Here is a 12,865-nt window from a genome sequence, read left to right as displayed (position 1 = left end):
CTCTTCACCTTCCCACCTTGTCTTTGGCTTTGTTTCACTTAAAATTTCCTCCTAGTGCAGGTTCCAGAGATGAAGTAGGGAGTGAAGAGTGTAAAATGTTGGGCCACAGGTACATCTGAGGCAGTGCCTGTCTGCCCAGCAGGACCTGGAGTTTCCTTCCCATCTCTGAATCTGACTGAGCAGTGTAGCACGACTTCATTTAAAAGCATTGAACCTCTTTGCCTCTATTTCCTCTTTCTGCTTGAATGAGAATTATCATGGGTTTGCTTACTTTTGATTTCATAGGGTGCTGGGAAATGTACCTGCACAGAGATCTCTCACTAGAGAACAGTGCAATAGGATGGAGCCCAGTAACAAATTGGTCTTGATGGGATGGATCCTATTTCATACTAGTTAATGATCCTGGTAATGAGGAGAGAAAGTCCTCACAATTTGGTGTTCAGCTAGATGGAAGAGTAAGAGAAAGTATCGATAAGAAAATTCTGACAGACCTTTTCTTACTCCCTGTTCTTCTTTGACACTCCTTTAAATTGCAAATAAACCTGGAGACGTTTATAAAAAGATGTAATGAGGGCTGCTTGCTGCATTTTTGGAACAGGAAAAACCTTTCTGTCATGCACTGAAAAATACACAGTGATTTCTTTAGACTAATAAACACTCTGCTGGAGTTAGTCTAAGGGTTTGTAGAACTTATGGAAAGTAATTTACATATTTCAAAGCTCTTTATTGTCAGTCTCCTACATGTTGCCTATTTTATTTCTTATTTTTATCAGCCATCTCTGCTGTCATCAGCACTAAAAATCTTTAAGTGCCTGATATCATATGTACATCGGAAGTTTTTTTCTCTTATCAGTAAAATTCATTTTCCTTGAAGGTAATATAGGGAGCTAAATTAATTGCTGATGAAACTGGTTTTACAGGAGTGACACTGATGATAAAAGTAACCCAATACATTTAGTTCAGGAGATCTACTTTTGACCATTAACAATGTTGCTACTAAATTGAATTCTTCCAAAGTCAAGAGTCATTCCTTGTATATGACTTTTTGAATATGTATTGCACAATATATACACCATATTTGATCACAAATTATTTGCAGTTGTACTAAATTCATATATGATTATCTGTAGGGTTTATTCTTACTTATCAAACAGATAATTGTCCACAGCTCTGTCAATATTAAGTCCTGCATATTTTTTTTCCACACCCAAAAATACTTCTGAAATAATAGTGATTGTTTTGATTGGTCTCAAGCTGACATAAAGTAATAGCAAGTTATGTGATACTTAAACACATTTTTTCAAAGGTTGAGGCCAGAGGTAGATCCTGTTGAGCCTACACAGAATTCTTTTCCTGGGAAGTCAGTATCAGAAAATCGTAAATGTCAAACATACAAACCAAACAACCAGCCATATAATGGAGTAGATTTGAGCAGGTGGTCTTTATTCCTATCTGATTTGGTAAAACAAATAAAACTAAACTAAACTGCCAGCAACACAAATCCTTCCATTTCAGCCACGTGGCAATCTGAGATCCCATCTCCTGTAAGCTTGGCTCAGAGCAACCCTTGCTCACAACACTGCTAAGGATGTTTGGGTCTATGAATGTCAGTCTGACAACTGATGACAGAAAAAAAGTATTTCACTGAAAATTTCAATTAACTGCCAATGAAAGGGAAAAAATAAAAGAAGCCAGTAAGTATTGCGGACCCATATGAAACTCAAAACAGATCTACATTTAGAAATAAATTAGCTTCTGAATCAGCATGGGTAATTGATATTTTGCTTAATACAATAAAAATTATTGGGGTAACTGAAAATAAAAATAGTTTTGTTCATTTTCACATCAAAACTAAAAAGAGCTGTATTCAGGGCTAACTATTTCATTTTGGTTACCTTACTCCTGAAAGTGCTTGGGCAGCCTTGTTACAGTACTAGATACACGCATATTTCAAAGTAATGTTTTTGAAAGAAGGAAACAAAAATGAAAGCACAGCATTTCACAAATGTTGAACTTTATAATTTTGTGTAGAATTTAAACTTCTTTAATTATCTAGGGAAAAGCATTGCTCAAATCGAGCAATTGCCAAGAATTTTGGTTGGTCCTCACACTGTTCTTGACGGCTAAACTATGTTAAAAAATCCCCCCCAGCTCTAAATCCCTCACACAAGACTCTAGCTAGTCTTGTCCATGCTTGAGCCTTTGTGAAAAATTATTGTTGACATTTTTCTCAAGATGATTCAACATTTCCAAAGATTTAGGATGGCAGAAAGCATTATCAGACATCATTTAGACTTCCAAATGATTATTTTTTTATGAGATGGTTGTGGTAGTTTTCAGCTGAGTGGTAGAAGTTGGCAATCAGAATACAATTGTGTCTGATTCATTTTTATACGCTATTCCTGTTAGTTAAAAAAGGATATTTCTTTGCAAGTGACATTACAATCCTGACATGGGATTTTGGACTGATTTTTTCTCAGAAACTGCCAGCATGGTACTGCCAGCATGCCAAATTGGTGTCCAGAAGAAAATTTAAGAGCAGTGATAAAAGGAAAGGAGAAAATAGAAGCCCTTCTTGCAAACAAGGGTTTGTAATAGATATTCTGACATGATATGAATGATGAGGGATAGAAAATTCATAAGGTTGTGTGGAAGTGCAACACACACTCTGAGCATAGAAGACTGACCTATAACTCATAAAATAGTGTGTTTTGAGTGAGTTATGAGAGTTGTTCCTTGGTGTATATTTAAAAAGAGACATTAGAAAGGAGATATACTGTGGTTTGCTGTTTGAGAGCTAAATTCATAATTTTTTTCCAAAGAGTGTTTTTAAGAAAATGTACTTTTTCTTTTTTTTTATTATTTAATACATATATATTGGAATGCATGAGGTGTATTTCTGCACAGCATGTGCATCTGAATGCTGAGAATAAAACTATTTTCTGAAGAGCAGCCCTCAGCTGATTATTTTTGCTGTTGCTATGTCCAAAGGAGATTATTTCTAAGACAGAGGAATAGCCAATTTTGCATCCTAGAAGGGGTTATCTCAAAGTGAAATAAGCAGGCTAGAAGCACTTGGTGACATCAGACCCCAGGGCAGCTGAGGGTGAGCTGTGCCATGAAGCCCCTGAAAAACCCCACCCCCACCTGGACCAGAGCTGCACAGTGCAGTTTGAATTAATGGGACTCTGCATGAGCAACCAGCCCTTCACTGCTGCTCCATGGGAAGCAGAGGAATTATCTGACCACTGCAGGTTGCACATGTGTTGTCTTTCCCCAGCAGCAAAGTTCATGGCCATGAACTTGCCCCAGGTGCCAGTGCCAGCCTCCACCTTCCCTGTCCCTGCAGAGCTGGTGCCCCATGTCCTGGTGCTCCCTTAGCAGCCCCCTCCTTCCCTTCCTCCTTCCGCCCATCCTCCAGCAAACCTGAGAGCTCCTGTATTTTGGTGGCACTGCTGTCAGTTCAGAGATTTCTGCCTTGTTGGGATTACCTTATCACCAACATATCAAAAGCAGAGAGGAGTAAAGAGAGTACTATCACTATTGCACCATCTCCTTGTAAGTTCAGCTTGATAAGCTAAGCAGCCCTGTTGGAAACACCCTGGCCATGGATGTAGCTTCAGTCTGAGCCCAGCATGCAGGGTGCAGGTCTTGTAAAGAGCAGCAATCCATTTGCCCTGTGGGGCAGAGTCTGCCTGGTGTTGGACAGAGAGCTTTGCTTTCCTTTTACAGTCTGCCTCAGAAGGAAAAAGTGCATTTTTCCCTGTGCCTATCTTGGCTGAAAATGAAAGGCTCTGAGAAATCCACTCATGGGAGAGATTTCAGCCCATTCCCACAGAAATTTGAGGGCTGGAAATTTTGACAAAAGTCACAATGGCTCCTGCATGTTTAATGCACAGAACTCCCTACAGCTCGCTCCTCAGCATCAAGTGATGGCACGTCACCTTGGCCATATGTGAGCTTTCAGGTCTTTCTGCCTCTTGTTTCTTTCTTTTTCCCTCCCCCTCTTGCCATACACTGAAATAGTTATTTGACAATTTATTCTGACATTGTGTTATTCCAACAATAGTGGAATGTAATGGTATGTAATTAGGAGCCAGAATATAACAGTGGTATGAAGATGATTTTCACAGCGAGATTTCTTTAAATTAAAATTTCATTATTTGAAAAGTGTCATGCTTTTGCCCTTTCCAATGTGTGAACAGTGTCCATGAATGAAAGGGATGACCCTCAGGGATGATAGCATGGTTTTCAATCTCTTGTACTCCAGTTGGAGATTTTCCCATGGCACTACTCTTCCATAATATGTGAATCAGTAAGGGCACAATATATTTTAAATTCTCTGTAAAGCGTTGATTTTACAGTGAAACTCCTTCCACTTTTGAGGGGGTGGGGTTTGTTTAGGGAGCTGTCTGTGTAGCATCTGTAGTTGGGAGAAGTCTGTAGCACTGCAGACCTGTCAATTTTCTATATCTTATCCATCCTTACAGCCCATATCTTTAAATAAAATGGTATGCTTCCTTTCACAGTTGAACTGGATTCTTGTCTGTTTATTTGCTTGTTTTAATCATTTTTTCTCCATCCAGTCAAATAAACCGCTAAATTCAGTGTATATGCTATGGAACTTCATCCAAAACTATACTGTCTCCTTCCTGACAAGGCTGACAGAGAGTATAATCACTTGTATTGTCCAGAGTACTGTTTACATAAAAGAGCAATAAATACCTGTTGAAATTTTTACTGGAGGCCTCCCAGATGGATGGTTCATTTATTATTACAGACAGGGTTTCATTTACTTAGTTATTAAAAAAAGCAGGCCGCTACAGCCCATTTATAACTATATTAAAACTAAATGAAGCTATAAGTATTGCAGACGGGACTGAGTAAAATACATTTAGTGAATTTCCAGGAAATGGCTAGGCAAAGTATTTGAAAGGAAATGCTGAAAACTTTGGGGGTCCTGGTGTGTCTTTCACAGATGTGCTTCTGCTGGCTGGAGCTGCAGAGGGTATGGAGGAGGTATAGTTCCCATATGTTCCTGTGCCATTTATACATTCTGCAATAGCCTCTCTGTGTCAGCCAGTCAGCCATGCACCTCTGGGAATTGTTCCTTTCCTCCTCTAGCCTTTCTTGACATAGAAAGCTCCAGCTCAGAATGTCCAATAAACTTCTTCTTTATCCCAGAGAGAGAATATAAACTGAATATCAACTACAGTTACAAGAGGGGACAAAGGTGCTCCAGCAGCATCAATTTGTAAAGGGAAGACAGGTTAATCAGGTGGATTCCAGAGGTCTTAGTTTGGAAGGTATCACCAGATGTCCAGCACAGATAGCTGTGAAAGTGGAGTAAAGATTGTAGATGGTCTTTGTGGCACTTTTCTAGCACTGATGACTTTTCACGAGACATTCTCACCCCTCCTTTGAATAAAGATAAATTGGTCAGTGGATGGGAAGCATATGCTTGCCTGTGAACCAGACCATAATTTTATTATGTCCATACTAGACAAATAAAGGACAGTCCCAATAAGGAAATGCAGGTGTCCCAAGGCTTAAGAAATTTTTGACCACAAACTGATGGGGTAGAAAGGCCCAGAAACAAGGCAGCTTGAAATTTTTTAAGCAGAGTTTGTTAGGTTAGCAAAAGGCTGCATTTCCACAATCAAGGCAAAAAACAACTTTACTGAAAGCTAGTTCAGCTTCAGTGGTCAAGTAAAAGTAGTAATTAGAAAGAAAGAGCAATTTGTGCAATAGCCATGAAATTTAAAATATATGTAATAGGAATACATATACAAGAAATAAAACGGTCTGAAAAAGAAAATGTAAAATACTGAATATGGATAAAAGGAATGGAAGATACTAGAGGAAAGCTCAAGGACGATGAGAATATGGGGTTTCTTAAGGCACGTGAAAAACAGCAATAATAAATTCTAGCAATAGCCTCTCATTAGCTGGAAGCATTAAAGCTGTAATAATGTCAGTAAATATTTTTTATTACTTGAGAAAACGCAGGTTTGCCTGTTAGACAGACAGGAAGCTGAACAGTGTCTAGAGACAGTAAGTTATTTAAAATCAGCTACCCTAGAGGGAAGTATCCATACACCCCAGATCTTCCATGTCACCATACAGACCACAGCTTGAAGACCACTGGCTAGCAAAATCTGAGGGTCATTTGTGATGTACCTTGAAATGTGGGGTAAACCTCACCCTCGTGATGACTCCAACATAAAAACAGATGCTTGTACTGCTGGGAATTGGGCAGTGAGGGATCATTTGTAAGGGAATAATCACCGAGTACAAAATCAGATGCTGCACATTCAGTGGGGAGAGTTGGCAGTGGCAGCTCTGTCTCAGACACATTAAATTCCCCAAGATTTTTGCCACAATGGCTGACACACAGGCTGTACTGCAGTTCATGCACTCTTAGTTCATTTCACATTTGAAATTAATATTTTTTAGGCGGCAGCATCAGTAGTGGCTGGGAAATCAGAGGGAGAGCGTTAGTAAATAACTGCTAATCACACCTAGAGAAGCTTGGGGGGTGCAGGGGCAGGGAGGCAAGAAACAGATTAGAAAATTGCAAGCAGCGCATTCGAAACTTTTATTCCTCAAATGTGTTTCCTCCTGTCACACAGAGCATGATTAGCCATGAAACTCTGGTAAGCCCTCAGACTGATTGGACTACTTAGCTGCCGATAAGTCACTCATCACTCTTCCCTTTTTCTGAGTATTCATGCATTTTTTTTTTGGTGGCTTCCTTGCTCGGGCAGTGGTCTCACAGGGGTTTGTTTCCTTGCTTTCCTGAATTTCTCTCATTTTTAAGGAGGTACTCTGGGTCCTTCTGCCCAAACATCATTCTCGGGAAGCGCTGCGGTCTGTGTGGCACTTTCTCACCACCCTGCTAAGGAGTTAAAAAAATTCAGGGTATGATTCAATTGCATTTTTTGTCCCTTTCTTTATAGGGGAGAAACATCACCAGGGCAAGCCCAGTTGCTCACAGGGGCAGCTGCTGCAGAAGAAACCTTATTTCAGCTTCTGCTCATAGGAGAGAGTGATGGCTGTATCCCTTGGAGAGGACTGCCTTGCATTTCTAATGAGACCATCAGTGTAATGGGAATTCAGCAGAATATTTAGCTGGTTTAAATGGTTTTGGAGAGCAGTGTACACTAGCCTAGATGGATTCAAGCCAAGGACAGAAAACTTTTCCTTCAGAGTATCTATTTTTTATTGGAATTGCTAATTCTATTTCTATAGACTGAGTCCGTTTTTCAGGCATTTAAATTCTACACTCTGGAATTAAATCTCACATTGATATATAGGCTTCATTCCAGCATTAAGTACATTAATATTTCACCAGTCTGATTTTACTGGCTTTCTCCCTCTGTTTTTAATTAGATTTGATGGTATTCTATATAATCATGCTTTCCTGCATGTTTCTGTGCAGCAGAATTTGCACAAGCCGTTTGTTGGTGGATTGTTACAGCTTAAACATCATATATTCAGAGTGAATTTTAGACACTTCAAGCAGCCCTTGCAGAGGTCTTACAAGCCTGCTGGAAGCTCTGTTGCAGCACTTATAAAATGTCCTCTTGATCTAGTTGCTTACCTTAATCCACAAGCTTTTGACTTTATTTTGTATAAAACAAATAAATACTACACTTTTCAGATAATATAAATGCATGAGCTTTTCCAAAGTGAAACATTTGCATCAGTTATAGCACTAGAATGAAAAATAATTTCAGCAATCAGAACCTAATTAATTAAAAATTACTACTGTATAAAACCAGCCATTCCTATATTTAGGGTTAGTAAACAAAGCTATTTGAAATACCTGCTTTGGCTGTAGGTAAGTAGTGAATATAACTGCCCATCTGTTAGTGCAAGTAACCAAGGTTATAGCAACAGCATTCGTTTCCCTTTTCTCTTTTTCTCTTATTTTTTTTTTTTTTTAAGAAAGGAAACATGTTCATCTGTTTCTTATGAATTCTCTGTACTTCTTACCAGGCATATTTTTCCTAGCATTTCTCTTTTAGAAAGCAATGGAAGACAGCCAGAAACTGAAGGTACATTTGTCTTACTGGAGCTTAAGTCATATTATGTACGTGAGCACTCTTAGCTGAAACAATCCCAGTAGCATAAGGGCACAGTCTGGGTAGGAACATCATATTCCCACCTGGCATTCTCTCTCATTTTGCTGGGGACAGGAGTTAAAGTTCTTACATGGTGCTGTGCCTCTGGGAAGGTTTTGTTTTGCTTTTTTATAATGTGAAGGAGTATTTTCTTCTGTATCAGTGCATCAGTTATGACTTTAAACATCTGTGGTCAGTCTGAAAGTCTTCTAGCATACTGCTACTTGGAATGATATCTATTTTCTTTCTGGGTTTCTTGCAATATCAAAACTAATGTCCAGTTCTTGAAAGGTCAGTATGCATTTAGGAGAAAGAAAATAAAATGCCAGTAAAGTACACTGAAAAATAAGATGATTTTCCAAGAGCATTCAAAATGAAACATTGTAGTAACCTAAACTTGAAAGAGCACTTTGTTGTTTGATTTTGGTATTTCATTACAACTCTTTGCTTAGTGGGGTTCCTCTTCAGCTAAAATCAAAGTATTTTTCTGCTGCTGAAGTTCCTTTCCTACATAATGAGCAGAAATCATAGAATTCCATAATAAACACGGTATTCTGACTGAGATGCTTCCTAGAATTAAACTGAGACAATATACTTGATCAGATCAACGCATTCAGGAGATTTTACAGATTGCAAAGACTGCAACTTCTGAGTTTATTTAAATGACAATTGCAATATACATGTATTTGTGCCCCAGGCTCACAAACCATTGGCATGTTCTCTCCTAAAGCATTAGTGTTAATTAGTGAATTACTATCAATATTTTTCCTTTCCCTTCTTGATTTTTTGTTACGGGTTGTTATAATCATCAACAATATCATGAAGAAAGACCATATCTTGTATAGTAGCTTAGACCACCAGAGGGACATAGAGTTTTGTTTCTCATTTGTATAACCTCTCTTGGGAATCTCTACAATCACCAAAAAAAAAAAAAAAAAAAAAAAAAAGAGGAATTTTTTGGAGAGTTTATGCCTCAGTAAGTAATTTGCAGGGGGGAGGAAAGAAGACATGAGGCCAAGGAATGTGAAATTTATTCGAGGTTAAAGTGAAATACAAGATGTGGTGCCTGCTGCTTCTTTTATGTGAGGGATAATTCCAGGTTTCAGGCATGTCTTCACTGTGGAAGAAAAGATATCCTCCTAAATAGGGGTATGCTGGAAGCACCTCAGAGTAGCTCCATAGGTCAAAAGTGACAACAGATTCTCAGCTGGCTCTTGAGGACAACCTTCTCCAGACACTGATCCATGGATATCTTCTTCCCTGGCTGTTCCTTCTTCTCAGAAGGAGAATCTTCCAGCTCTGTCAGAAATCTTTGACATAAGGCCTGACTCTACCCTCACACTTGAAACCTGCTATTACTTGGATGTTAATTCCAGGAGGGGAAACTGGGTATCTTCTCGCTGCTCCCTGGACTCTGGCAGAGGCTGAAGATAACACTTGCTTGGGACTTAGCTTTCCTGCAGTGACAAATCAGGAAAAAAGACAGACAAGGAAAAAAGACAAGCAAAACAGCAAAGTTGCAAGTCTCAACTATTGCATTTGAGCAAGGTGGTTCTCTGGCAGCCTGTGATGACCTCCCATCCCAAATCCCCTGTAATTTTTGGTCAGGAGCAACCCCTGGTCCTTCGGCATGCTGGGATGAACAGGAGTCCCACAGGTCTCTCCACAGTGCACCACATGGCTACCCCAGCCCCAGTGCCCTTCTGAACCAGTGCAGTGAGTAACCCTCAGATTAAAACAGGTCAGGTTTTCTGATAAGCTGTGTAGGAGGTTTGGACCCACAGTCACACTGACATTGGCAGACGTTGTACAACAATGACCTCTAGACCACTTTGTATTTTCTTCTTCATGTAAGCCTGCACGCCTCCTCCTTTCCCCTATAACTGAATGGGGCTGCAGCCCCGTGGTTACTGGAGAATGAAACCAGCTGGCTTGCTGTGGCATTTCTCAATATCCCAAACCCATCCTCATTTCCTTTCATGATGTCTCTACCTGTCGCATTCTTTGTAGAGAAAGGAACAAATGCACTCATCAGAGTGCGCTGAGCACTCCCGCCTGACCCCACCCCTCACTGCCCCCACGACCTCACAGAGATTTCACTAAAACGTATAATGAGGTTTTGTAAAGTGACTTCCTGACTGTATGTGCTCTTTTCAAGTGCAGAACCCCTAAGTGTTGCTGTGTGTTTTTCAGAGCTGCTTTGAGTACCGCTTCATTTTTCTGGCTTTTGTTTACGAGGTTGTATTTACTTACCTCTTCACCAGTGCCCAATACATCAAAGCCAGGTTTATTTTTAAAAATCTGAAAACCCTTGGATGATGTCACTCACTGGCCTGAATTTTGAATGTTCTGAAAAGAGTGTAAAGGCTGCATTTGCACATGAGTTTGTCTGTGCTTGTCTCTCCATCCTTATATTGTTTGCCAGAACATGTTAAGAAATCCCATCCAGAACAGGTTTGTTTTAAACACAGTCTGAAGTGCTCTGCTAACATAGGGTGTACCAAAGCTCATTCTGTGCTGAATCTGTGTCAAAGTGCTTTTGAGATAAATTACAATTTAATGTAACACCTCTTGTAAGCTTAAAGTATTTTTCTTCTGTTCTCACTCTCTTCAAGTAGGGTTTGCTGGTCCAGTTGAGGAATTTTTATTTCAACCACCGTTGTTTTCATGATGGAAATGAGCTGTTAAGGAGAAACATTCCTCAAAAACATCCGTACCCAAAATTGATATACCTTACTTAAGACACTGCAAAATGGAATCCCTGTAACATAAACATGCCCTCCTCACGCCAGGTATGCTTCAGCCTGGGCTGTGAGAGCTGCCCTGGTGCCCAAGGAGCCTCTTTTCCCAGGCCAGCTTCAGCTTCACCTGCCAGGTGACAATGTGTCCTGCTCTGGCTGTGGCTTTGTAGATGAGGGCTGAGGGCCTCACCTGAGTGTGAAAAGGTTGTACCTGAACAGCTCCTGCTTTACAAGGCAGATCTGTACACTAGCAACCTGATACATCCTCGTGACAGATACTTGGATCAGGATGGCCAGGTCCCTCTCTAGGGGGGAAAAAAACCAAGCCAGCAAGCATTTTATGATGACCCGTTTTTTTTCCTATCCCCAGTGTTAGGAGCATGTTTGTAGTCTGATGGTAGTTCCAAAAGGGGCTGCAAGCCCCAGGCAGGCAGTGCTTTTCTTGGAAATCAACACTTCAGAAATGAAAAGCAGACAGGGAAAATAAAGACGGGCTAAGATGTACAAGCAAGGAGGGTTTGAAGGACCAGTGCTGCGGTTTGTTGTTCCTTTTGTGTGGATAGTACCAGGTTGCAAACCTTGTCTCACACCTCCACACAACCCAAAGGCTTCAAAATATCCTAGTTGTGTCTAATGACAAGCTCACAAGACACTTTTTTATATGTTAATACAAAAATCCAGGACACTAATAAATACACAGAGGTATCTGGAATGTTTAATTATATGCTTTTGATTTTTCAGCTTCCATATTTAGGAGAAGAACTGAGCTGCTAAACCTAAAGTAAATGTACTTAACTAGCACATCACTAGCAGAAGTTCATGCAGTCAAGGGAGAGGAGGCAGTGACACCCTGGGAGTTCTCCTTTTCACTATAAGCATACCACTTTCTGGTTAAATCACTATCAGTGCAGATCTCATCACATAGGTGCCAAATCCCAGACTGAGCTTTCTGTTTCCATGCACTGTTTTCTCAGGGATGGCCTAAACAGAACTAATTAAAAGAATGAGCAATTACAAGTTTGTTTGGATCCCTGTAAGTGATGTAAGGGATCCAAGGCCAGTGTGGGTCTTGTGTTTACAGGAAGTTTTGCCTCTCTGATGTGGTTTGGCTCCTAGGAGGTGTATCCTGTGTCATCATACCTGTCCTGTTTGCCACTTCTCAGCAGGGCTTGTAAGCTGGGTCAGTGCCTGCGTTGATACAGCCATCAGAGGTTTTGCTGATTCACAGCTGATGGCAGAGAGAGCTTTTTCCTGACAGTGGACATACTTGGAGATAAAAGAGGCAAGTCCTGCTGGGAGATTGTCAAGTCCCTCCAACTGAGTGAGACTCCTCTGTATTTGAGGTGTCTGCATTCATTGCCAATAGGTTTTGCTGAGTTTGATACATTGATTTTACAGAGGAGAAATTTTGTCACAAGTAGAAGAAAATATGAGAAAAAAAGGAAGAGGAGAATCTTTAAAACATGAACTAACAGGAATTTCTGCTCTGACCCCCAGTCCTGTTCTCATATACCTACGTTCCCTGAAAGGTGCCGTGGGGAAATTGGGAAGCAGCTGTGACAACAGCAACAGGCAGGGACTGTATGTACAGCAAGGAGCTGAGGAGAGTGTGGTGAGGCTCTGTGCTCTTTTAAGGCACAGCACACCATGTAGCCCATGTAAGAGTCATGCTTTTCAGGCACGCTCTTGGAAGATCTAGGCACAAGTACAAGGAGGTGGTTTGAAATTACTACATATGTCTTCTTGCAATACTTGCACCCTGGGGACCACCCACGTCACAGGATGTGTTTGAATTGCTCACCAAGCTTTTTTCTGGAGCTGAGATGAAATTACAGATTCTTTTTTTCCCAGAGTGCAAGAAAAATTAGCAACTTTCTGAATTATTACTATTATTACCGAGGCACTTTTTAAAAATAGGTTCTATTCTCTAAGACTTTTCAAGCACTGGAGGAAATCTTCAACTCGTTTAACTGCTGGTTACTTAATCTTAGATTGTAA

At 40.3% G+C, this 12,865-nt stretch overlaps 1 protein-coding gene across 1 annotated transcript in view; it reads left to right on the top strand.

Moving 5' to 3' along the window:
- Positions 1-12,865, top strand: part of AFF3 (ALF transcription elongation factor 3) — a 264,286-nt gene that overhangs the window by 165,673 nt on the left and 85,748 nt on the right. The window lies entirely within an intron of this gene.

Source organism: Cinclus cinclus, chromosome 2 (assembly GCF_963662255.1).
Source record: "Cinclus cinclus chromosome 2, bCinCin1.1, whole genome shotgun sequence".
In the NCBI taxonomy this organism is placed as follows: Eukaryota; Metazoa; Chordata; class Aves; order Passeriformes; family Cinclidae; genus Cinclus; species Cinclus cinclus.
Note: the sequence above shows the minus strand (reverse complement) of the source record. Positions and strands in the feature narration are given on the sequence as shown.